The following is a 26,011-nucleotide window of genomic DNA, read 5'->3' as shown; positions in this document are numbered from 1 at the left end:
TCCCAAAGTGTTGGCATTACAGATGTGAGCCACCTTGCCCAGCAAGATTTAGAATTTCTAAGTGATGTTTTGTAGGGGAGCCCTTAGCAGTTAGGAGTCCCCGTTGCTTCCACATAGCAGCATGAGCATGAAGTACCAGAAAGGCATACTTAGAATCACTGTAAATGTTAATTCTTAAGTCCTTTCCCAATTGCAGGGCTTTAATAAGAGTTATTAATACTGTCTTTTCAGCTGAGGTAGAAGCTGGTAAGGCCTGAGATTTTATTACCTTTTGTTGACTGGCAACAGCATACATAGCTTTCCTGTTTCCCTGGTGTAGAAAGCTACTTTCATCTGCAAAACATTCTACCTCAAGATTATCTAGAGGCTCATCCTTTAAAACTGGATGGGTGGAGTAAACTTGCTCCATAACTTGTATATAAGAATGATCTAGAGTGACTGTGGGTTCAGGCAAATAGGTAGCTGGATTCAAAGTTAGGCATACTTTAAGTTTAGCAAAGATACCTGATATTTATTTACTGGAAAGGAGGAGCAATGGAATGTGCCTTGTGATTTCCAAAAGATACTACTGTTCGCAGCTAAGTGAACAAATCTCTTCCCAACAATGGGTGGGGCATTCAGGAGAAAACTAAAGTCCCTGAAGAGCAGCTTAAAGGAAAGGTAAAATGGCATCCATAGGCTTGTCCATCTGTTATTGTAACTATACGGTTTTGGGGTGACAGAGACCCATTACAATGGGTCAAAACAGAGTAAGCAGTCCAGAAGGATGTTAATATTCTTACCTGCCACCTCATGATTACCCAAGGCTTCTCTAGAGATATGACTAGTTGTCTGAGAGCTGTGGCAGAAGGGTCTCAGGCTCCTTCCCTTGTGGGATTGCCTGGCTATTTCTGCTATCATTGGTTTAGTGGCCGATGGCTCCCTTCGGTATGCTGGGCAATCCCTGTTCAAACGGTCAGTTTTCTTACATTGTGCACACTGATTCTTGCCCAAGACACGGTGACTCAGACACCCAGCTTTGTGGGCTTCCCACCTTTCAGCTTCCCTTGTTCAGACTGAGAGCCAGGAGAGTAGCCCCACATGGGAGGTGTGCTTAAGGAGGCAGCCAAGAGCTGCACCCTGTGGGAGGTCCTTCTTGCTCTTTCTGCTTCCTCTGCTTTGTCCTTATTGGTAAAAACTAAAAATGTCATATTCAAAAGCTGTTCCATAGGAGTTTGGAGACCCATAGCTGCTGTTTGTAGTTTTCTATGGATATCAGGAGCAGACTGGGCTATAAAATGGATGCCCAAAAGGGTTTGTCCTTCCCTTGGGGTAGGATCAGTGTTAGTGTATTTCCTAATTGACTCAACTAAACACCCTCGAAACAAAGTTGGATTCTCATCTTCACTCTCAGAAACTTCCTTAACCTTTTACTAGTTAAGAGGCTTCTTCATACATTTCTTCATCCCTTCCATCTAACAGGTGACCAAATGATCTCTCCTCCCCAAGTCCTCACTGCCCTTTGATAGTTCCACTATGGGTCTTGAGCTGGAACTGCTATACCTCCTGCCTGATATATATTATGGATCGGATTGTAAGCCAATATCTCATCTGCTTGGGCCCTAGCTGTCCCCAAAATGCATTGTTTCTCTTCCACTATACAACACAGAGACAAACAAACATGCAGAGCCTGCCAAGTTAAACTATAGGTCAGAGTTAATTTCTCAAACTCATGATGAATTTTCCTGGATCTTCAGAGAAATGACCAAACTTCTCTTTACATAGAACCAAATCAGACCTAGAAAACGGAACATGTATTCTCGCAGTGCCTTCTCCATTTGCCACCTCTCTAAGTGGACAAAGATTTTCCTTTGGAGGTGGATAGGAGACTCCACTATGAGTAGTATTCATTGGGCTAAGCTCCTCAGGGAGTGATGGGTATCGAGTGGGACGAGACAGGTACGGAGGAGGGTATGAAAGGTTCTTAATCGTACTTTCAGGTGAACTAGAGGGAGAAAGAAGAAACACATTTGAATTTTCAGAGCCAATGGAAGGAGGTCTTGCTCCACCCAAAACTGTCCGCTGAACCGGGGGGCTTGCATCAAAGGATCATCTAGTATGTTTAGCTCTTTTTCTTCCTTTCCTCTAATCAGACATGATTCACAGTATCCAAATAACATAAATAGCATAACATAAAAGCCATGAATCTTACATAAGCCACAATATGGACTTCGACAAAAATAGCGAATAAGGCAAAGGAAGTGAAGAGGATTTAGATGGGACTGAGCAGAGCAAGCAGGTTCAGGGCAATAGTGGCAGTGTGGATTGGATAAGCAAAGCTGGTTTGCTTGAATCCAAGAGAAGAAGTATTTTTCTGTGTGCAAAATGAAACAAAGCAGCAAGGAGAAGGGTCCCCTAATTTCCATCCCAGTGATTCTCGATCACAGCTAGTCGGCATAGCGGCAACAAAACATAACCGCATCTATCTAATCTTATTGCTCATAGCTGTTAAATATCAAACCTCAGTCAACAATCTTAGAGACAGAGCCTTCAGTATTTTGTGTTCCCAATGTTTCACAAGCAGACAGATGGAAATCAGGAGGCACATAGGAAGAGAGTAAGTTAAAATTCCTAAGACCAATTAAATACAATATCCTGAAAATGACAGTGAAACAGAGAGAGCAACCAACAAATTGATTTATGCAGCGAGGAGGACAAGGCAGATTTAATACAAAGAGCATAGCCTGTGGTGCCAAATCTGTTTTTAGCTGAGAGGGACTTTACTGAGAAGGCCTTTAACCCCCTAAATCTTAGAAGAGACTCTAACTCTCCTAAGTTGGGCCTCTAACCCAAGGCTATTCAAGCATCCTTGCCTTTTATTAAGAGGGGCCTCTACCCATTCTATCTTAGGAAAGACTGTAACTATCCTAAGCTGCCCTAAGTTGGGCCTCTAACCCAATCCTATTCTTTACCTGGGTACCCACCACTTATCCAAAGTCAACCAATCAGTGCTGCAGTCTCTTTTTCGGGGAAAGGGTGGGTGGGGTCCTTCAATATTGTCCCTTCCATAGTTCACCAGAAATATGTTACAGTACCCCAACACTTACCCAAAGGTAGCTGTTGGGTCAGGATTTCTGCACTATAGTCCCCTCTGGGTCACCAGAAATATGTTACAGGACAGGTGTCCGGATCCAGATCCTAAGAGAAGGTTCTTAGATTTTGCGCAAGAAATAATTCAGGGCGAGTCCGCGGTGCAAAGTAAAACCAAGATTATTAAGAAAGTAAAGTGGTGAAAGTATAACTACTCCATAGAGAGAGTAGGACGTTCCTGAAAGTAAGAGGATGAAGGCATCCACCCTAAGTATCATGCTTGTGTATATGGGCAGATGTGTTCTGCTACAAGGGTTTGTGATAAAGGATTAATTTTCTTAATTATTGTATTTTCCAAGAATCAACATTATTATATTCAAAGCAAAATTAGGAATACCTTTGTTCTCTAGATATTGGGATATCTGGACATTCCCAAGTCTGGCTCTGTTTTAGTAAACATTATTAATTTATTCCCCTAACCATAAACATCCAGAGGCTTGGAATGCCTAACTTTCTGAGAATGCATCCCAAGAAGTCTCAGCCTCATTTTCCCAGTCCTTACTCAAAATGGAGTCGCTCGGGATCGGACACCTCTGACACATTCAGCATTATATAATTACCTTTTAGGACAGGGACAATTTATTATTTTATTACAGTATTTCTTATACTTAATAATAATATGTGTTATTACATAGTTTTACTCAATGTTGTTATGATTATTTAGAAATGATTATTAGGTAGGAGAGGTGCATTAATTGCTACTATATTTAGAAGAATCAAAACTTTAGAATAAGTATTAATATAAAATATTAAATTATAGGATGGTGTCTTAGCTCATTTGGGCTGCTACAACAAACTGAGTAGCAACATTGTAACTGAATAGCAATATTGTTTATAGCAATATTGTAAACAACTGAAATGTGTTTCTACAGTTCTAGAGGCTGCAAGTCTAAAATCAAGGCACCGATGGACATTTGGGTTGATTCCAAGTCAGACTGGATTAAGAAAATGTGGCACATATGCACCATGGAATACTATGCAGCCATAAAAAAGGATGAGTTTGCATCCTTTGTAGGGACATGGATGCAGCTGAAAACCATCATTCTTAGCAAACTATCACAAGAACAGAAAACCAAACACCGCGTGTTCTCACTCATAGGTGGGAACTGAACAATGAGATCACCTGGACTCGGGAAGGGGAACATCACACACCGGGGCCTATCATGGGGAGGAGAGAGGGGGGAGGGATTGCATTGGGAGTTATACCTGATATAAATGATGAATTGATGGGTGCTGACGAGTTGATGGGTGCAGCACACCAACATGGCACAAGTATACATATGTAACAAACCTGCACGTTATGCACATGTACCCTAGAACTTAAAGTATAATAATTAAAAAAAAATAAAAATAAAAATAAAAAATAAAATAAAATCAAGACACCAGCAAATTTGGTGTCTGGTTAGGGTCTGTTTCTCATAGACAATGTCTTTTAACTATTTCCTCACAAGCTGGAAGGGGTGAAACAGCTCTAGGACCTCTTCTGTAAGGGCACCAATCCCATTTGTGGGGGCTCCATCCTCATAACCTAATCATTTCCTTTTATTCTAACTCCACAGCCTTGAGGGTAAAGATTTCAACAAGTAAATCATGGGGGAAGTGCACACAAACATTCAGAACACAGCACTTGGTATAAAGTAGAAAACTATGCTGCCATTAAAAATCACGATATGAGAGAATGTTTAATAAAACAGGTAAATGTTTACCATTAATTAAAGTCATAATAAAACATTCTCTAGAAATATGTGTAAGTTTCAGCATCTTTTATATATATGTGTGTGTGTATGTGTGTGTGTGTGTGTGTATATATATATATATACACACACACACACACGATTTCTTCAAGGGTAAATAACCACTGTCTATATTTTACTGTATCCTTGGGTGTTTGGTTTGTTAATGTTTGTCTTATATATTCTTTTCTGCAGCTCTACAAATGTTCTGTATGAATAATTTTCTGTAATCTACAAATATTTTATAGTAACCCAGTGTTATGATTATATAAAAACACACTAAATTATTTTAAAACTAATACATTGTTTTAAAATAATATATAAATTTAAAAGGATTAGTAATGCCCACTTACGATCTCAAAGTTTATGTTTTCACAACACTCATATGTTGAAATCCTAATTCTCAAGGTGATGATTTTCAAAACTGGTGCCTTTGGAAGAAGATTATGTGGGCATAGTCCTCATAATTAGGATTAATGTCCTTATAAAAAGACCCCAGAGAGCTCCCTAGCACCATGTAAGGACAGCAAAAATTTGGTCTCTATGAACCAGGGAAACACACCCACACCAGACACCAAATCTGTTTGCACCTTACTTTGTACTTCCCAGCCTCCAGAAACGTGAGAAATAAATTTCTCTTTTTTAAGCCACCTAGTTTATGATATTTTGCCATAATAGCCTGAATATACTAAGACACCATTGGTGGCCATAATTTAAGAAAACAGGGACTCCCATGTACTATCAATGATGTTACAATTTATACATACCATTTATTTTTATGTTTTTTTTTTCCTCCCTCCCTCCCTCCCTCCCTCCCTCCCTCCCTCCTTCCCTCCCTCCCTGCCTTCCTTCCTTTCTTCCTTTGCAGATTTTCAGTGTTAGCTATATTTGGCCTGCTTACCTATTCTTCTCTCCCTAGGGTTTTTGTCTTCGTAACAATGGTTTTAAATAGCTGTGGTAAGAAAAACAGGATTTGTACACTTTCATTTCATTTTTAATATATATAATCAACAAGGCCAAGATAAAACAGATTTTCAATAAGCAAGATGTTTGCTAGGAGATTCGGTGTCATAATACAAACCGTCTCCTTAGGATTGTATCCTTTTTCCACGTAATGACACCGGTCAGTTCCTTTATGGCGGAGCTGGCTGCCACCACTTCTAATTCCTGTTTGCTTCTTTTGTATTTCACTTGTTTTATGGCCCAGATTAGAGTCAATAATCTGGACTGAAGACTGGCCCACTCAGCTCGCCACAGCCACTGCTAACACAACGGCTTTCTACCTGGGGGCCTGAAAGTTGTCCCACTACTGCTATGGCCATGCATGCTGTCAAAGGGCATGAGGACCCACCCGTCCCCACACCTAGCCCACTGCTGCCACTTTTGGTACTAGAGAAAATTCACTGGAGCCCTGATAATTGGCCTTACCGGGAAGCGAGGTGATTAACAGACTATTGAGGCAGCCCCTTAGGCAGCTTACACCTGCCCTGCGAAGTATCCTTGCAGGGGATTCCAGCAAGCTTGAGGGACGGGGATCCTGAGAGCACTCCCGGGTAGGCATTTGCCCTGGGGGAATGCGCTCATCAGAGCGGTGCATGGCAGGCCCCCGCGGAGGATCAAAACAGTGACTGAACACCAGGAAGGAACTGGCACTTGGAGTCAGGAGAGCTGGTATATGGTGGTCCTGGGAACTTTTCCACTCCTTTTGAGTGGTAGCGGGGCCTGATCACCCTCGATGTGCCCTAATCGGCACTTTGGTCTCGATATTGGTTTTGATTTGGCTTTACTTGTTTGCAAAAAGGAAAGTGAAAGTGAGTGAGTGATTGAGTTTGAGACTGGCCAGATGAGTGAGTGACGCCTTTACCCTTTCCTTCTTGTGGTGTGAGTATTGTTTTGTTTCGGGGGAAGACAGGTGGAACGCAAAGTAAGCCCACTCTGCCAGGAACTACGTTGAAAAATTTTAAGGAAGGATTTAGTGGAGACCATGGAGTTACTATGACACCAGGAAAACTTAGAAATTTGTGTGAGGTCCCTTCTTTAACCCTTCCAGAAGGGTTTCCCTGTACCGGTTTAGCCATTGCATACCCTGTCTTTCATTTGGATCCCACCTCCCACCCGGGGTCTGTTCCTGGTAATTGGATCCTCACATACTCTTGGGGGTTTTGAAAATCAGCTGGAACATGTTCTTCCAGCCACTTAGTTGTTGCTTGGAGCGCTATCCTCCTGGCATCTGTGTTAACGAGGGACATGAGCAACTGGTGGCAATCAGTTGTCCCACTACTACTATGGTCATGCATGCTGTCAAAGGGCATGAGGACCCACCCGCCCATGCACCTAGCCCACTGCTGCCACTTTTGGTACTAGAGAAAACTCTCTGGAGCCCTGATAATTGGCCTTACCGGGAAGCGAGGTGATTAACAGACATTAGAAGTCAGCTGGCCATCAGAAGGAAACATAGATAAGTCCCTTGTTTCAAAGATGTGGCACACGGTAACTGGTAAGCCAGGATACCCAGACCAGTTTTTGTACATAGACACTTGGTTACAGCTGGTGTTAGACCCCTCACAGTGGTTAAAAGGACACGCAGTACTAGTAGCAAAGGGACAGACAGCCAAGGAAGAATCCTGCTTCACACAAGGATTCACACAAGCAAGGGGACTCAGGCATCCAGAGGTCTGTGGGTATAAGGTGTCCAAGAAGAAAGCTCAGATCTGCTGACAGCAGCTGCATTAGCTGGGATTTACTATCTGACAGGGGCGGTGCAGCCTGGGATCAGAAAGCAAGCAGGTCATTTGCAACCTACTGGAGCCTAAGACCAGAAGGCAGGTGAGAGAATTCTTAGGAGCTGTGGGGTTCTGCAGGTTATGGATCTCAAACTTTGCAGTACTGGCCAAACCTCTGTACAAAGTCACAAAGGAGGGTAACAAAGAGCCTTTCAAATGGGAGTCCCAAAAGCAACGAGCTTTCCATGAGTTAAAAGAGAAGCCCATGTCAGCCCCAGCCCTGGGGCTACCTGACCTGACGAAGCCATTTACACTGTATGTGTCAGAGCGAGAAAAGATGGCGGTTGGAGTTTTAACCCAGATGGTGGGGCCCTGGCCAAGACCAGCAGCCTACCTCTCCGAACAGCTAGATGGAGTTTCTAAAGGTTGGCCCCCGTGTTTGAGGGACTTGGCAGCAACTGCCCTGCTAGCACAAGAAGTGAATAAGCTAACTCTTGGGGAAAACCTGAACATAAAGACCCCCCATGCTGTGGTGACTTTAATGAATACCAAAGGACATCATTGGCTAACGAATGCTACACTAACTAGGTACCAAAGCTTGCTCTGTGAAAATCCCTGCATAACCACTGAAGTTTGCAACACCTTGAACCCCACCACCTTACTCCCAATATCAGAGAGCCCAGTTGAACATAACTGTGTAGAAGTGTTGGACACAGTTTACTCTAGCAGGCCCGGCCTCCAAGACCATCCTTGGACACCAGTAGACTAGGAGTTGTACTTGGATGGAAGCAGCTTCATCAACCCACAAGGAGGGAGGTGTGCGGGATATGCAGTGGTAACCATGGACACTGTCACTGAAGCCAAATCATTGCTCCAGGGTACTTCAGCCCAGAAGGCCATACTCATTGCTTTAATTCAGGCCTTAGAGCTAAGTGAAGGTAAGACTGTAAATATTTACACTGACTCTCGGTATGCTTTCTTAAACCTCCAAGTGCATGGGATGTTATATAAAGAAAAAGGCCTGTTGAACTCTTGGGGAAAAGACACAAAGTATCAGCAAGAGATCCTGCAATTATTAGAGGCAGTGTGGAAACCCCAAAAGGTGGCAGTCATGCACTGCAGAGGACACCAGTGAGCTTCCACCTCAATTGCCTTGGGGAATTCTCGAGCTGACTCAGAGGCTCAAAAAGCACCATCTACCCGCTACCAGGCATCAGTCACAGCACCCCCCACCTCAGGTACCTGATCTTGTACTTATTTATTCTAAAGAAGAGAAGGACTTTCTCCAGGCAGAGGCTGGGCAGGTGATAGAAGAGGGATGGATCTGGTTATCAGACGGAAGAATAACCATGCCACAACTGCTAGGAGCCGCAATCACACTGGCTATGCATGAGACCACCCACCTAGGTCAAGAGTCACTTGAAAAGTTGTTGGGCCCATACTTCTACATCTCACATCTGTTGGCCCTTGCCAGAACAGTGGCGCAGCAGTGTGTCGTCCGTCAGCAGTGCAGTGCTGGGCAAGGTCCAACCATTCCACCTGGCATACAAGCTTATGGAGTAGCCCCCTTTGAAGATCTCCAAGTAGACTTCACTGAGATGCCCAAATGTGGAGGTAACAAGTATTTACTAGTTGTAGTGTGTACATACTCTGGGTGGGTGGAGGCCTATCCAACATGAACTGAGAAAGCTCGTGAAGTAACCTGTGTGCTTCTTCGAGATCTCATCCCTAGGTTTGGACTGCCCTTATGAAGCAGCTCTGACAATGGGCCGGCGTTTGTGGCTGACTTGGTACGGAAGACAGCAAAGGTATTATAGATCACATGGAAACTGCATACTGCTTACCGACCACAGAATTCTGCAAAAATGGAGGGGATGAATTGGACTATCAAAAACAGTTTAGGGAAAGTGTCAAGAAACAGGATAAAAGTGAGTACAAGCTCTCCCCATGGTATTGTTTTAGATGTACCCCTTCTAAAAGAACAGGATATTCTCCTTATAAAATATGATATCATAGGCCCCCTAGCATATATGGGAACTCCCACGCACTCTTCGAGAGCTAGGTGAAATTGAGTTATAGTGACAGCTACAGGCTTTAGGGAAAATTACACAAAAATTTCAGCCTGGATAATTGAGAGGTGCCTTGTCAGTTTATTCTCCCAAGTTCACCCTTTCTCCCCAGGTGATCGGGTATGGATCAAGGATTGGAACTTAGCCCCCTTGTGGCCATGGTCGAAAGGAGCCCAGACCGTTGTCTTGACCACTTCCACAGCCATAAAGGTAGAGGAAATCCCAGCCTGGAACCACCAGAGCCACATAAAAACTGCAGCACCTGAGACCTGGGAGGAAGAACCAAGCCTGAAGAATCCCCGCAAAGTGACTGTGAAGATGACAAGCCCTGCTCCAGTCACACCTGGAAGCTGACTGGTCCATGCACAGACGAAGCATGAAGAAACTCATCGCAGGACTCATTTTCCTTAAATTTTGGACTTGTACACTAAGGACTCCAATTGACCTTCCTCAGACTGAGGTAGGGCAAAAAGTTAAAACAGTCTTTCTGTTTAAAAGGTACTTGTTTATATAATGCCACCTGGTACAAGGTATGCAGCCCAGGAAGTGACCAGCCTGATGTATGCTATAACCCATTAGAACTACTTGATTACCCGCTGGAAAACAGGAGATTATGTAACTCTAGGAATTGATGGAACTGTACTGGATCCCTGAGTAAATATTTTAGTCTAAATGGAGATCCACAGGCGCTTTCCCAAATTAGAGTTTCTTGCAGGAAGACCTGGCTAGTGAAGATGAGAGTGAGAACTCCCACTAGTGAGTGATATTCTCAAAGGGGGGAAAGGAGGAGAGAGGTCATTTCTCTTACTGTCTCCTGTCTCTGAAGAGAAGAAGGAAATAGGAATTGAAAAACAACAGGAATGAAGTCAGTGGCAAGACGAGCTGGTGCCACTGATGACTAGGCCTGAGGTGAAGAGATTGACCCCCCCAACTCTAACCACATATGCTCTCAATCTATCACAACCCTTTCACATGGAACCCCTTAGACTTATAAGCCCTTAAAAGGGCCAGGAACTCTGTATTCATGGAGCTTGGTTCTTGAGACACAACTCTGCTGAAGCTCCTGGCTGTTGAGATGCAAGTCTGCCAAATCTCCCAGCCGAATAAATCCAAATCCTTCAGATAAAATCTGAGGGATTTTATCTGCGACTCATCCTGCTACCGTCTCCCTGGGGTTTTTGTCTTTGTAACAATGGTTTTAAATAGCTGTGGTAAGAAAAACAGGATTTTTATACTTTTATTTTTAATAAATATGATTAACAAGGCTAAGATAAAACAGATTTTCAGTAAGCAAGATGTTTGCTAGGAGATTCGGTGTTATAATTCAAGCCATCTCCTTAGGATTGTATCCTTTTTCCACTTAACAACACCCCATAAGTTCCTTTATGGTGGAGCTGGCTACCACCACTTCTAATTATTGTTTGTTTCCTTTGTATTTCACTTGTTTTATGGCCCAGATTAGAGTCAATAATCTGAACTGAGGACTGGCCCACCCAGCCCACCACAGCTACTGCTAACACAACTGCTTTCCATCTGGGGACCTGAGAGTTGTCCCACTACTACTATGACCATGCATGCTGTCAAAGGGCATGAGGTCCCACCTGCTCCCGCATCTAACCCACTGCTGCCACTTTTGGTACTAGAGAAAACTCTCTGGAGGCGTGAATTGGCCTGCTTATACCCACTCACACCAATCAATTCTCATGTATATTACCTGGAGGCCCAATAACAAGCATGGTTAGCTTATTGGTTACACCACTGGGGCCTGAGATCTGGCCCACCTGGCATCCCTCTCACCAGAAAAACCTCACCACAGCCTGTACTATCAACTGTAGCCTAAGCCAGCAAAGAAGTCACAGACACCACTCATTGTATTTACAGCTGAAAAAAATCATCTAAAAACTACTACTACATTTACCCAGAATCAAGGCCAAAATGCCTTATTCAACCAACACCATAAATATATATTTAGGAAAAAATATTTCCCTATAAAGTCAAAAAAATTAGAAGAAGTGACTGTTACATCAGATGGACAGATATAAATGTAAGGACACGAGAAATATAAAAAAGCAAGGAAATATGACACCTACAAAAATGCAGCAATTCCTCAGCAAAATATTTTAATTAATATTTCAATCAAAAATGATTTTATAAAATCCCAGAAAAATAACTCAAAATAATAATAATAAAGCACATGGTGTGATACAAGAGAATAAAAATAAACAATACAAGGAAATCAGAAAAAAAATCAAGACATAAATGAGGAATTACTTAAAGAAATAAATAAGACACAAAAAAGTAAATGAAAATCCTGTCACTGAATATTTTAATGGATGAGGTACAACAAATCTCATTTGAGAGCTTCAACAATAAACTGGATCAAGCAGAAAAAAGAATTTCAGAATTTGAAGATGTGTCTTTTGGAATAACCCAGTCAGACAAAAAAGAAAAGAATGAACAAAGATTATATAACCCATGGAATGCCAAAAGCCACCAAATATTCAAATTTTGAGTTTTTAAGAAGTTTAAGGAAAGCCTAAAGCCATAGAAAACCTATTTAATAAGGTAATAGCTGAAAAATATCCAAGTGTAACAAGAGCTTTGGATGTCTAGATGTAGGAAGCTCATAGGTCCTAAATGGATGCAACTCAAAAAAGTCTTATCCATGGCACATTATAGTGAAAGTCTTAAAAGTCAAAGACAAAGAAAGATTTCTAAAAACAGCAAGAGAAAAGCACATAGCACATATAGGAGAACTCTCACCATATTAACAATGAATTTCTCAGGAGAAACTTTACAGGCCAGGAGAAAATGGGATGATATATTTAAGTGTTGAAAGAAAGCAACTAGCAAGCAAGAATACTATATTCAGCAAAGCTACACTTCATAAATGAGAAAAAAATAAAATAAAATCTTTCCCAGACAAGCACAAACTGAGAGAATTCATCACCACTAGACAGGCCCTACAAGAAATGCTTAACACGTAAAATCATAAAACTCACTGACAAAGCAAACACACAAATGAGTGACATAAAAAACTCAAAGAGTACCACTACACAAAACCACCAAGTTACAATAATAAGCAAAAAGAGAGAAAGGAAAAGAAATTATATACAAAAGACCAGAAAACAATTAACAAATTGTTAAGAATAAATCTTCACGTATCAATAATAACCTTGAATGTAAACAGATTAAATTTCCAACTTAAAATGTACAGACTAGCTAAATGGATTTTAAAAAGTGAAAAACTATATGCTGCCTACAAAAAACTCACTTCGCCTATGAATATACATATAGACTGAAACTGAAGAGATGGTAAAATATATTCTGTGCAAATGGAAATCAAATCTGAGCAGAACTAGTTACACTGATATCAGATAAAATATACTTTAAAGTCAAAAACAGTAAAATGAAACAAAGAAGGTTATTATATAATGACAAAGGGATCAATTCAGCAAGAAAATATAACAATTCTCAATATGTATATATACCCCACACCAGAGCAATCAGATGCATAAAGCATTATTGGATATAAAAGGAAGAAATAGACTTCAATACAATAATATTTGAAAACTTCAAAAGTCAACTCTCAGCATAAGATAGATCTATAAAATAGAAACTTAAGAAGGAAATATTAGATTTAAACTTCACTTTAGACCAAATTGACTAAATAGTCATAGACAGAACATTTTATCCAATAGCTGTAGAATATACATTCTTCTCATCAGTACATGAAACATTCTCCAGAAGAGACGATATGTTAGACCACAAAAGAATTCTAAACAAATTTTTAAAAATTATGTACCAATTCAGCCCACAATGAAATAAAACTAGAAATTAATAACAATAGAGGTTTGGAAACTGTACAGATACATGGAAATTAAGCAAAATGGTCCTGAAAAACCACTGAGACAATGGAGAAATTAAGAAGAGATAAACAAATTTAAACAAATGAAAATGGAAATACAATAGATTAAATAACCTGTAAGATAAAGCAAAAGTAGTTCTTAGAGGGAAATTTATAGCAAAAACACTTGCATCGAAAAGGTAGAAAGACTTCAAGTAAACAATCTGTTCACCTCAAATAACTAGAAAATCAAGAACAAACAAAAACCAAAATTAGAAGAAAAGAAATTTTAAAAATTAGAGCACAAATAAATAAATAAACCAGAGACTTTAAAAGATACAAAGCGTCAACAAAATAAAAAGTAGTTTTTTAAAAAAGAGAAACAAGGCCGGGCATGGTGGCGCACACCTGTAATCCCAGCACTTTGGGAGGCTGAGGTGGGCAGATCACAAGGTCATGAGATTGAGACCATCCCAGCTAACACGGTGAAACTCCATCTCTACTAAAAAATACAAAAAATTAGCTGGGCGTGGTGGCAGGCACCTGTAGTCCCAGCTACTTGGGAGGCTGAGATAGGAGAATGGCATGAACCCGGGAGGCGGAGCTTGCAGTGAACCAAGATCATGCCACTGCACTCCAGCCTGGGTGAGAGTGCAAGACTCCATCTCAAAAAAAAAAAAAGAAACAAAATAGATAAACCATCAACTAGAGCAATCAAGAAAAACACAGCGAAGACCCAAATAAACAGAATCAGAAACAGAAAAGGAGATATTACAAGTGACTATATAGAAATTCAAAAGATCTTCAGAGACTATTTTGAACAACTATATGCTAACAAACTGGAAAACCTAGTAGAAATGGATAAATCCCTAGACACTTACAACCTACCATGGCTGAATCAGGAAAAAAATAGAAAACCTGAACAGACCAGTGATGAGTAACAAGATTGAATCAGGTGTCTCACAACAAAGAAAAGCCCAAAAGCAGATGGCTTCATTGTCAAATTCTACCAAACTTATAAAGAAGAACTAACACTAATTCTCGTTAAACCATTCCAAAAATTTAAGAGGAGAAAATTCTTTCTAACATTCTTCAAGGCCAGCATTAATCTGATACCAAACAGGATAAAAAAGGAAACTACAGGCCAATATTCCTTATGAACATAGATGTGAAAATCAACAAAATACTAGCAAACTTAATCCAACAGTACATTAAAAGATAATATATCATGATCAGTGGGATTTATCCTAAGAAATGCAAGGATAGTCTAGTATACCTTAATAAAAATGTGCAATACACATACATGAAATGAAAGAAAATATTATCTTCATTCTTTGGAATGTCTTAGGATTAAGACATGCAGAAAATGCATGTCGTAAAATTCAACATCTTTTCAAGACCTTTCAAAAACTAGGCATGAAATTAACACATACCTCAAAACAGTAAAAGCTATATATAATAAACTCATAGCTAACATCATACTTAGTGGAGCAAAGCTGAAATATTTTCCTCTAAGAACTGAAACAAGACAAGAGTAAACACGTTTATCACTTCTATTCAGTATAATACTGAAAATCCTAAGCAGAGCAATCAGGCAAGAGAAAGAAATAAGAAGCATATAAATTGGAATAAAGAAAGTCAAATTGTACCTCTTTGCAGAGGATATGCTCTTATATTTAGAAAAAGTTAAAGACTTCACTAAAAAACTTCTTACATCTGATAAGAGAATTCAACAAAGCTGTAGGATATTAAATTAACATAAAAAAGTCAGTGGCAGTTCTTTTCAACAATAATAAAATATTCAAAAAAATAAAGAAGTCAATCTCATTTACAGTGGCAACAAAAAAATACCTAGAAATAAACTGAACCAAGGAATTGAAAGATCTCTAGAAGGAAAACTACAAAACACTAATGAAAAAAACAAGAATGATACAAACAAATCAAAAACATTTCATGCAATGCATCACACGAAATAATACGGTAAAATTAACCACACTACCTAAAGTAATCTGTAGATTCAACACAATCCCTGTCAAAATACCAATATATTGATCTTTGGTAGCTTTTTAGTGTCCAATATGTCACATAGATTTTGTTAATTCTTTTTTTCTTCTCTTTTTGTCTGACTAGGTTATTCCGAAAGACTCATCTATAAATTCTGAAATCATTTCTTCTGCTTTATCCAGTTTATTGTTGGAAAAAAAAGTCCTAAAATTTATATGGAAGCAAAGAAAAAAAAAAAAAAAAGAGCACAGGTATCCAAAGCAAAGCCATACTGAGCAAAACAAACAAAGCTGGAGGAATCGTTATCTGACTTCAAAATACATTGAGTTTATAATAAACAAAACAGCATGGTACTGGAATAAACACAGACACATACGCAAATGAGACAATAGATAGTCCAGAAATAAATCCATGTGTTCATAGCCAACTGATTTTTACAAAGGTACCAAGGGCATGAGTTGGAGAAAAGACACTCATTCATTAATGGTGCTGGGAAAACAAGCTCTCCATATGAAGAAGAATGAAACTAGATCCCTCTCTCTCACCGTATACAAAAATCAATGCAAAATGAGTTAAATAACAAAACATAAGATGTCAAACTATAAAACTACTAGAAGAAAACATAGGGACAACACTTTGGGATATTTAAAAGATTTTATTACTAAGACTTCAAAAGCACAGGCAACAAAACTAAAAGCTGACAAAAAGGAGTATATTTAAGACCTTCCGTACCACAAAGGGGACAATTGATAGAGTGAAGAGACAGTCTGTTGAATGGAATAATATATTTGCAAGTTAAAGAACTCAACCGGAAAAAAAAAATGCCATTTTAAATAACGGGCAAAGAATATCAATAGACATTTCTCAAAAGAAGACATACAAATGGCTAACAAGTACATGAAAAAAACCCTTGACATCAATAATCATCATGGAAATGCAGATTAAAACCACAATGAGATAATATCTTACCTCAGTTAGGATGGCTATTATTAAAAAGATGAAAAATATCACATGCAGGTGATATTTACTGTTGCCGGAAACATAACTTTGTACAGCCATTATGGAAAACGGATTGAAGATTTCTTCAAAACTAAAAATTAAACTACAATATGACCCAGCAATTCCACTATTGGGTATTTATCCAAAGGAAAGGCAATAAGTATATCAAAAAGATATCTGCATCCTCATGTTTACTGCAAATGCTATTCACAATAGCCAAAATAGGGAATCAATCTATGTGTTTATCAATGGATGAATGGATAAAATGTATATACATAATGGAATACTATTCAGCCATTAAAAAGAATTAAATCCTCTCATTTACAGCAACATGGGTTGAAGTGAAGATTATTATATTAAGTGGAATTAGGTAAGCACATGAAGACAAATATTACATTTCTCACTTACAGGTGAGAACTAAAAAAGTGGATCTCATGTAGCTAGATAGCATTAGAATGATAGCAAAGGTTAGTGTGTGGAGAGTGAAAAGAGATTGATCAATGGGTACAAATATAGAGTTAGACAGAAAAATAACTTCTAATGTTTGATAGTAGAGTAGGCTGACTATAATTAACAACAACGTATTTTATATTTCAAAATAGTTAGAAAAGAAGACTTAAAAATATTCCTAACACATATAAATGACAAATACATGATGTGATGGATAGTCTAAATATCCTGACTTAATCAATTTGCATTCTATGATATCCCTAATATCCAAATATTATGTAACATCAATTAAAAAATAAAAAATAAATTTATATACATCTGTTCTTTACATTTTATTGTAGACATTGTATTATTTAGTTACACTAGGTTCTCAGAGAAACAGAACAATGGGAGAGACATATAAAGATGTTTACTCACAAAAAGTATGGAGGAAGAGCAGTCTCATTAACTGCCATCTACAACCTGAAGACTTAGGAAAGCAACAGATTTCAGTCTAGGTTTGAAGGCCTGTGAACCAGGAGTGCCAAGGGCAGAAGATTGATGTTCCAGCTCAGTCATTCTGATAGTGAGTTCGAACATTACCATGCCTTTTTGTTTTGGAATGACCCTTAATGTATTGAATGATGCCTAGTCATGTTGGCAAAGGTTGTAGGCTTTACTCAGTTCACCTAATAAAACGGTAATTTCTTCTGTGAGACACATCTCATAGAAACACCCAGGAATACTCTTCAACCAGCTGTCTAGGCATCCCATGGCATAGTCAATTTGACACATAACCATTATAGTCATTATCTGGATTTCTTAAAATGTTTATTTTGATAATTTTAGACTAAAAAATTTACAAAGATAGTAAACAGAGTTTTTAAATACTCCTTACCTAGTTTTACTCATTTTTAATCCTTTGGATTACTATGGTATATTTACCAAAACAAACGAATTGACACTGTTACATTGCTACATCTAGCACGCTCTTGCTGAGAAGGATTAAGCCCCACCTTTTATGCAGGGGAAGTATCTACACATATTATGTGGAATTACATTGTAAAAACATTTGTCTTTTCTCCTTATTTATTAATTAATTTATATTACTAAGGACTCATACATATTTATTGAATACTTTGGTTGCTAATTATCTAATATGCTTATCATCATTAATCATCAGAGAAATTCAAATCAGAACCATAATGGGATACCGTCTCACATCGGTCAGAATTACTTTTGTTAAAAAGCTAAAAAATAGCATGTTGGCAAGGCTGGAGAAAAGGGGACATTGAAATTTCCTAAATAACTAATAGCTGGTCTACTATTCAACCCAGAAATCCCACTACTGGGCATATATCCAAAGGATAATTAGTCATTCTACCAAAGGACACATGTACCCATATGCTGATCACAGTGCTATTCACAATAGCAAAAACACTGAATCAACTGAAGTGCCCATTAACAGTGGATTAGATAAATAAAATGTGGTACATATACACCATGGAATACTATGCAGCCATAAAAAACAATAAAATATTGTCCTTTGCAACAACATGGGTGCAGCTGGAAACCATTATTCTAAATGAACTAATGGAGAAACAGAAAACCAAATATCGCATGTTCTTACTCACAAATGAGAGTTAAACATTCAGTCCACATGGACAAAAAGATGGGAAGAGAATGGACACTGGGAACTACTAGATGTGGAAGAGGGAGAGGGTAGTGCTGAAAAACTATCCACTGGGTCCTATGCTCACTACCTGGGTGACAGGTTCAGTCACACCCCAAACCTCAATATTATGCAATATACTTTTGTAACAAACCGGTACATATATCTGCTATTTCTAAAATAAAAGTAGACCCAAAAAAAGCAAACCAGTAAGTTTTTTTTAAAAGTTTTCATCAGCTATCCTTCCACTCAATAACAGTGGTTGTAAATGCAACATATTGATGTAGTTTGTATGGAATTTTGAAATTGTAATTACATATGCATATATATTTTTAGCATATTAGTGAGATTATATGATTTTCAATTTTACCTAAGTTGTTTTAAGCTTAAGATTGGTGATATAATTCTTAGTGTATTGGTGTGGTTTGACTATTTTTTAAATTTTATAATAGTAATGTTTTCAAACTCATAAGCCATGAAAAAGAAAATAATTACTGAAAGTATATTCTTGTTAACTTAGTCTGCAAAATATAGTATATTTTAAAAGTTATTTATTTCCTTTAATTGTTCAGTAAGTTGTTGATAGGACTTATTTTATACTTACTAAGTGTAAAGGCAATAAGACATAGTTTTAATCACATTGTATATCAAATATTCATATTAAAATTTTTTTAGTCACTAATATTCTTTGTCACCAAAAGGTAGATTTTCCTTTGCCAGAGCTTTATACAAATAGAACCATAAAGAATACACATACACACACACACACACACACACACACACACACACACACACACACACACACAGTGTTCCGGCTTTATCTTCAATGATAATGTTCCTCTAACAGCATCCAGACCCCAGACCATACTTACCATGAAAACCTGAAATGTTTTTCATACACAATAATCATTTTTTGAGGTAATTTACTTTGTAGATTAGTGAGCATGCAAGAAAAAAAGGAAAAATTAATAGATGCAATGCTAGTACAATATTAATTTTATCAGTGAGAAATAGTCCATTGAGATTGTGAGAAATGAACAAATGTCTTTTTGTCTTTCACCTTTGTTAACAACAAAACATCTTTACTTCCAAGGGAAGTCACACATAGTAAATATAAAGTTAGTTAATAGGCAACTAAAGGAGATATACATATATATACACACACACACGTGTGTATATATATATGTGTGTATATATATATATTTGTGTATATATGTATATATATGTATATATTTGTGTATATATATGTGTATATATATGTGTATATATGTATATATATGTATATGTGTATATATATGTATATATATGTGTGTATATATACGTGTATATATATATATTTCTTTTTCTAAATCAAATATCGTCTCTACCAACGCTCATCTCAGACATTTTGGCCCTTTCCTATATAACAATTTATACGGACACAACTGCACCCTGGGACATTATACAGCAAAGAGGGAAAGGGGCTGTGCTTATTCTAAGCTGATCAGTTCCCTCTCTGGCATTGCCTCTCCTGCCACCCAGTGTTGTTAGGGTTGCTCTTTTTGCACGATCCCTTTTCCAAATCTCAGTGCAAACTGTGCCATTACAGTTAAGTAAGGTTTATTACATGTCATCTACAAGAAAAAAAAAATTAAGACCAAAATAATATTGGCAGTCTTTGCTTACTTCACGTGCCTTATCAATCCTGTTTAGACTGGCACTGTCTCTATTTCATCAGGGTTAATACAGCTGTTCATTGAACTTGTAACTTACCACTCTTATCCAACTTTCTTCAAGGCATTTCTTAGCATAGCACTGTAATTCATCAATCTACTTTAAGAATATAAGTGAAACTAAATTATCATACATTTATGTAGTAATAAATATTACTGATGGATTTTTAGTTCATAATAAATAATACCATTACTCCCATGGGACTTTCTTTTGGAAGAAAGTGGTAAATATATTTGTTGAGTTCTGCAGCAAAATAGTTTCTCCATTTCACTAATAATACTTTTTTCTCAAAATGTTGTGTTTTGAGTCAGTGGAAAGATCAGCCAGAGGACAGTGTTTCCAGTGTTTTAATCAAATTACAATGTAGACAGGTTAACGTGAACATTCTAACCTAACACTGCTATGCGAATATTTACTTGAACTACCACTCTATATAGAAAAATGTAAAAATATTCAAATAAATTAGCAATAAAATTTTAAGAAACCAAGCTTGTCATCAACTTTCCTTTACATTTGCTTTCTGGTGCTATTACTTTCACAGTAAAACATGACTTAGCTTAGGAGGCAGGCTCCCCAGATCTCAGCAATCCCATGGTAAGAAGCAATGGGAGCAGCACGGTGACAAAAACCTACACGTGCCTACTTACAAGACAGCATTGATGCTATGACTCTAGATGGAACACATACTTCTCCATTTCTATTAGAGAACTGGAAATGGGGACAAAAAGAAATAACGTAATCAAGATTTTAGATACATTGGGTCTTCAGATAAGAAAGGAACATAGGTCCCAAATTAGCCTCTTGTGGGGAGGTGTGTCCCAGTTAATTTTAAATCAGTCACCACTGGATTCCATATAAGCAATAGACATTGATATACATCCTGGTAAAGCAAAAAAATCAAGATTTTTGTCTATGTGTCTTCTCTTGAACTGAGCATACAAACAAGGAGCTGGCATTCCTCTCTGCCTCTCTATGTTCTGTCTCTCCTTGGCAAGCCCTCACCTAGGTCCTTTTCCGATCCAGTGTGACTTTGATTAGATTGTAATATGCTAATTTGTTTAGATAACCTATTTGCCTCTTGCATTAAGTTATGTCTTCCTATGTAGCCTTTTTTTTTTTTTTTTTTTTTTTTTTTTGGTAATAAAGGACATATTTTGGTTTCCCATTTAGTCCTCACTTCTCAATTAATTCAGAAATTGGGCATGATCTTTAAGTATCTCAGTATCTCTGACAAAGGCATATCTCTGAGGCATACATAACTCATTATGACAAAAGAGGCATATCTGAGAGATAAGTCTCAAGATTAAGAGAAGAGACTCCTCTTAGAATAGAAGAAACTTTCATAAATTTACAGAAAGAGGACACAGGAGAGGTTATAAAAGATACCTTTATGGTTAGGACCAAACTAGGCTGCATATTAACAACATTGTTTAAGACAGTCCAGATCAGAAAAGTAAAAGGGATGCATGTCTTCCTTTTTTTCTAGAATTAGAGTTTCAGGGAGATAACAAGATTGCAGAAAGAAATCACTGCCTGATGCAACTGGAACGATGGGACTATCCATGGCTTTGCAAAAACTTTTATGTCCCATCCTTACACAATGCATTAGAGCACACCTGACCATTCAAGAATATTAAGGATGCAGTAGAATGGGCTATCAGACCTGACGTGTCCAAATAGCTAGAAAAGAACCACCCCTCAGTGGTGGTTCATTGTGCTTTCAATCAATGTCAGGTGGAACAATAGAAGTTCCAGGGGCTACATGGGTAGACAGGTCTCTCAAGAATCATGCTGCAAACCCCCTCCACTTCCTACAGTACCATAAAACCAGGAAAGTTCCCAGAACCTAAGCAAAATGTTCCACAAATGTGGGGTTTATGTTGGTTTGCTGAATTGAATGAAAACAGATTTCTACTACGCTCTTGCCATGGAAATCATATTGAATTAAGAAAAAGTTGTTTTTTCTACACACCCAATTTTGTAGAATCAAAACTCATCGCACTGGGAAAATATAAAATGAGCATACTTCTATCGCTCTGGCTGTACAAAACTGTTTACTATTTAAAAAACTATTAGAAAATTATTTACTATTTGCTAAGCTATTTGCACATGACATTACATGTGCCATTTTCCTTAAGTATTTGTTGCTATTCCTTTGAAAGAGTAGGACCCTAAATTGCTCTTGATAATCCCTGTTGGTCTGACAAATTAAGGTCAAAACGTGAACAGCATTTCTCTTGTTTTAAGTACTGTACTCTTAGAGCATGAACATAATCTAAGATTAATTATCATGGTTACTACACTCTGCTGTGAATTCCCATTGATTTCATCATCAGCTAAAGCCCTTAGGTCTTCTCCTAAATGACTTTTTAATAAATAATGTCTCACTCATCCTATAGCCATGAAGATTTTTTAAAAATAACTTTTAGGATTGCATATTTATCACTATTAACCTTCATTCTGTTAGACATTAATCTATATATAATACCTTAGTATTGGCTACGTTATTAATTTTGTAGTAATATGTTTCATCAGTGCCTCATTAAGTTCATAACCATTTATTTGGAAAGACAGCTAGTTGGAAAGAACTCAGAGAAGGAGGATGGGATTGAACACAAAATTACTTAAATAATTGACTTTTTGTTGCTCTTGCTGCACCTGTCATTGCATTTAGTTTTGCTTTTAGAGGAAATTAGAAACAAGTGGAATGGATGATTTACAGGACATTTTGTTTCACTGGAAGGCTGCATGGACCAAGTAAAGATACATAATGGTAATCTATAAAAGCCTCTACAGAAGCAGAACATTTGAGAGCCACATGTTTTGATAAAACAGAAGGAACTGGCAGAAGGGAATGGAATCCCAGACCTATTAAAGCATTTGCCCAAGGGCATATAACTAGTAAAAGATATAGCTCTAGAAACCTTTTAAATCTTAATAAAGTGTTCTTTCAATAACTTTGTTAATCGCTATGGTTCTATAAAGACTAAATCAAATGTCTTTTCTCCCCATAGCATCTAAAGACAGTTCTAATGTTCACAATTAGCCTTCTCTTCTCCAGGGTAAATATTTGCTATTCCTTAAATTTTCTTCTTGAGATCATTTCCAGATCATTCACTCTTCTGATTGCCTTTTTCTGGATGTTCTCCAGTTGGTCATTACCTAAGTCCAAAATATGGGGAACTGAATTACACAACATATTTGAAAGCAGAATATTAGGTGTTCAACATGCAACTTTTTGAAAAATAAAAGCAGGCTAGTCTAACACTTATTCGTAGCAAATTTAATTTCTATTGTGTAAAATGCAGATTTCTCTGTAAATTTTTTCTGCACACTGTCCTAATTAATGTTTCAAACCAGAGAGTTATGCATTCAATTCAATATTCTACCACTAAAGATGGAATAGAGAGAGTTTGACAGAAACACACTAAAGCAAAATTAAAGACTCAAGACAAATTGCTTTGCTGAGAAATAGATGCCCAATTATTGCCATATTTTGTGGATATATATTTAACCTTATTTGATATTGTCAGCTCTATAAAAGGGCATGATCATAGATGGTAACAACTGGATGTATTGAGGGGTTTTCTAATGAAAGTTAAGGAAATTTTACAACAGTAATTAAATCTCTTTATGACAAATTTCAATTATTTAAGATTCTGGTAGAACTTTCTCCACAGTACTGTCATATAGACAAGTATCATCTCTTTCTTTCTCCTTCCTTCCTTCCTCCCTCCCTCCCTTCTCTTTCCTCCTTTCCTTTCAGTTCTCTTCCATTTCTTTTCTTTCCTTTTTTCCCTTCCTTCCTTCCTTCCTTCCTTCCTTCCTTCCTTCCTTCCTTCCTTCCTTCCTTCCTTCCTTCCTTCTCTTTCTTTTCCTTTTCCTTTTCCTTTCCCCTTTCTCCTTTCCCCTTCCCCCTTTTCTTTTCTTTTCTCTTCTCTTCTCTTCTCTTCTTTTCTTTTTTCTTTTCTTTTTTCTTTTCTTTTCTTTTCTTTTCTCTTTTCTCTCCTCTCCTCTCCTCTCCTCTCCTCTCCTCTCCTCTTCTTTCTTTTCTTTTCTTTTCTTTTCTTTTCTTTTCTTTTCTTTTCTTTTCTTTTCTTTTCAGAATGGGTCTTGCTCTGTCACCCAGGCTGTAATGCAGTGGAGTGATCACAGCTCACTGCGGCCTTGAACCCCTGGCATCAAGTGATCTCTTCTCATCCTGCGAAGTAACTGAGACTACAGGTATGTGCCACCATATTCGGCTACTTTTTAAATGATTTTTTTAGAGACAGGGCTTCACTATGTCTCCCAGGCTGGTCCCAAACTCCTGGTCTCAAGCAATCCTCTCACCTCAACTTTCTAAAATGTTGAGATTACAGACATGAGCCACCGGACCTGGACCATTTTCTTTATTTCTACTGAAAAAAATATATACCTTTTGAAAACCGGTATGTGTAATAAGTGTGCTACGTTGTAAAAGCACTGAGTCACACGTTTATTAAAGACAGGGATCATACATTTTTTTGCAGAAGCATGGAATCAATATGGGAACCATGCAAGTTTTAAAACATAAAAATATTTAGAACTTAAATAACACAGTTATGTGTTGACCACAACGTTATCTCTGTTCCTTTATCCTTCCAATCCAAGACTAATTACTTATTCTATTTTAAAGATTCATTCTCAAACTTTTCCCCAAGATACTTCATCCATTACTTTCTCATCTATCTGCAAACAGCTCCTCTCTTCTGGTTCCTTTTCCACAATTTAAAAATGTTTCCATCTTCAATACAAAACAAATAAAATATAAATAATAATAATAATTTAAAAACCTTCTCCACTCTTAAGGAGAATAAATTGCTTCAACTTTTCGGAGAGTAATCTGAACATATCTATTAAAGTTTAAGCTTAACATTACTTTTTGTCCCCAAATTCCATTGTTACAGCTATATTCACATAACATAAATATATTTTTATATAATATATAATATATAAATATATATATTTAATAGTCATGAAACGGTAGTGTAAGGAGATCCACAGACCCATCCCCCAGTGAAACAGCCACAACAAGTAAAAATTATTTTAAAAATAACGATTAAAATCTCCAGAGCAACAAATGAAGAAACATTTATTCAAGAAAATTTACTAAATATCAGTAGAAAACACCAACAATCCCTAGACTTGAGCCGCAGTCTGTTCTCTCCCCACCACCCAGATCAGACTGACAGAATCTCCAATCTGGTTGAGTGTTGGTAAGAAGACTAGGCACGCTTTGCTCTCATCTTCCCACCTATGGATATGAATTCTCACTTGGAGGGGCAGGTGACCAGTATTTCTCATTCACTTAAACTCCAAGTTGCAGAAGATACATTTTTAATGAATGAAAGTAAGAAGTCAGGTCTGTTTTTTTTGTTTTGTTTTGTTTTGTTTTGTTTTGTTTTGTTTTAATGCAGCTACCATTCATAGGTTAGAGGCTATGCCCCAGGCAGGAGAGGATGGGAATCTTAGAGTCCAATCACCCTCACTCCAGCATGATCATGGGGTAATGTTCCATGCAAAGAGAAATAAGCCAAGAAGAGCAGAGGCAACTAACTCTTCTCAAGTTCTCTCACCCTTGACCCAGAGATTTTAATGAGAGACAGACAGACAGAGAGAGAGGGAGAGAAATTTCGTAAGAACAGAGAGCTCCAAAACTCTTTCCCCTCAAA

Source organism: Rhinopithecus roxellana, chromosome 5, assembly GCF_007565055.1.
Source record: "Rhinopithecus roxellana isolate Shanxi Qingling chromosome 5, ASM756505v1, whole genome shotgun sequence".
NCBI lineage: Eukaryota > Metazoa > Chordata > Mammalia > Primates > Cercopithecidae > Rhinopithecus > Rhinopithecus roxellana.
The sequence above is the reverse complement of the archived record's forward strand: the minus strand, read 5'-3'. Positions refer to the sequence as shown.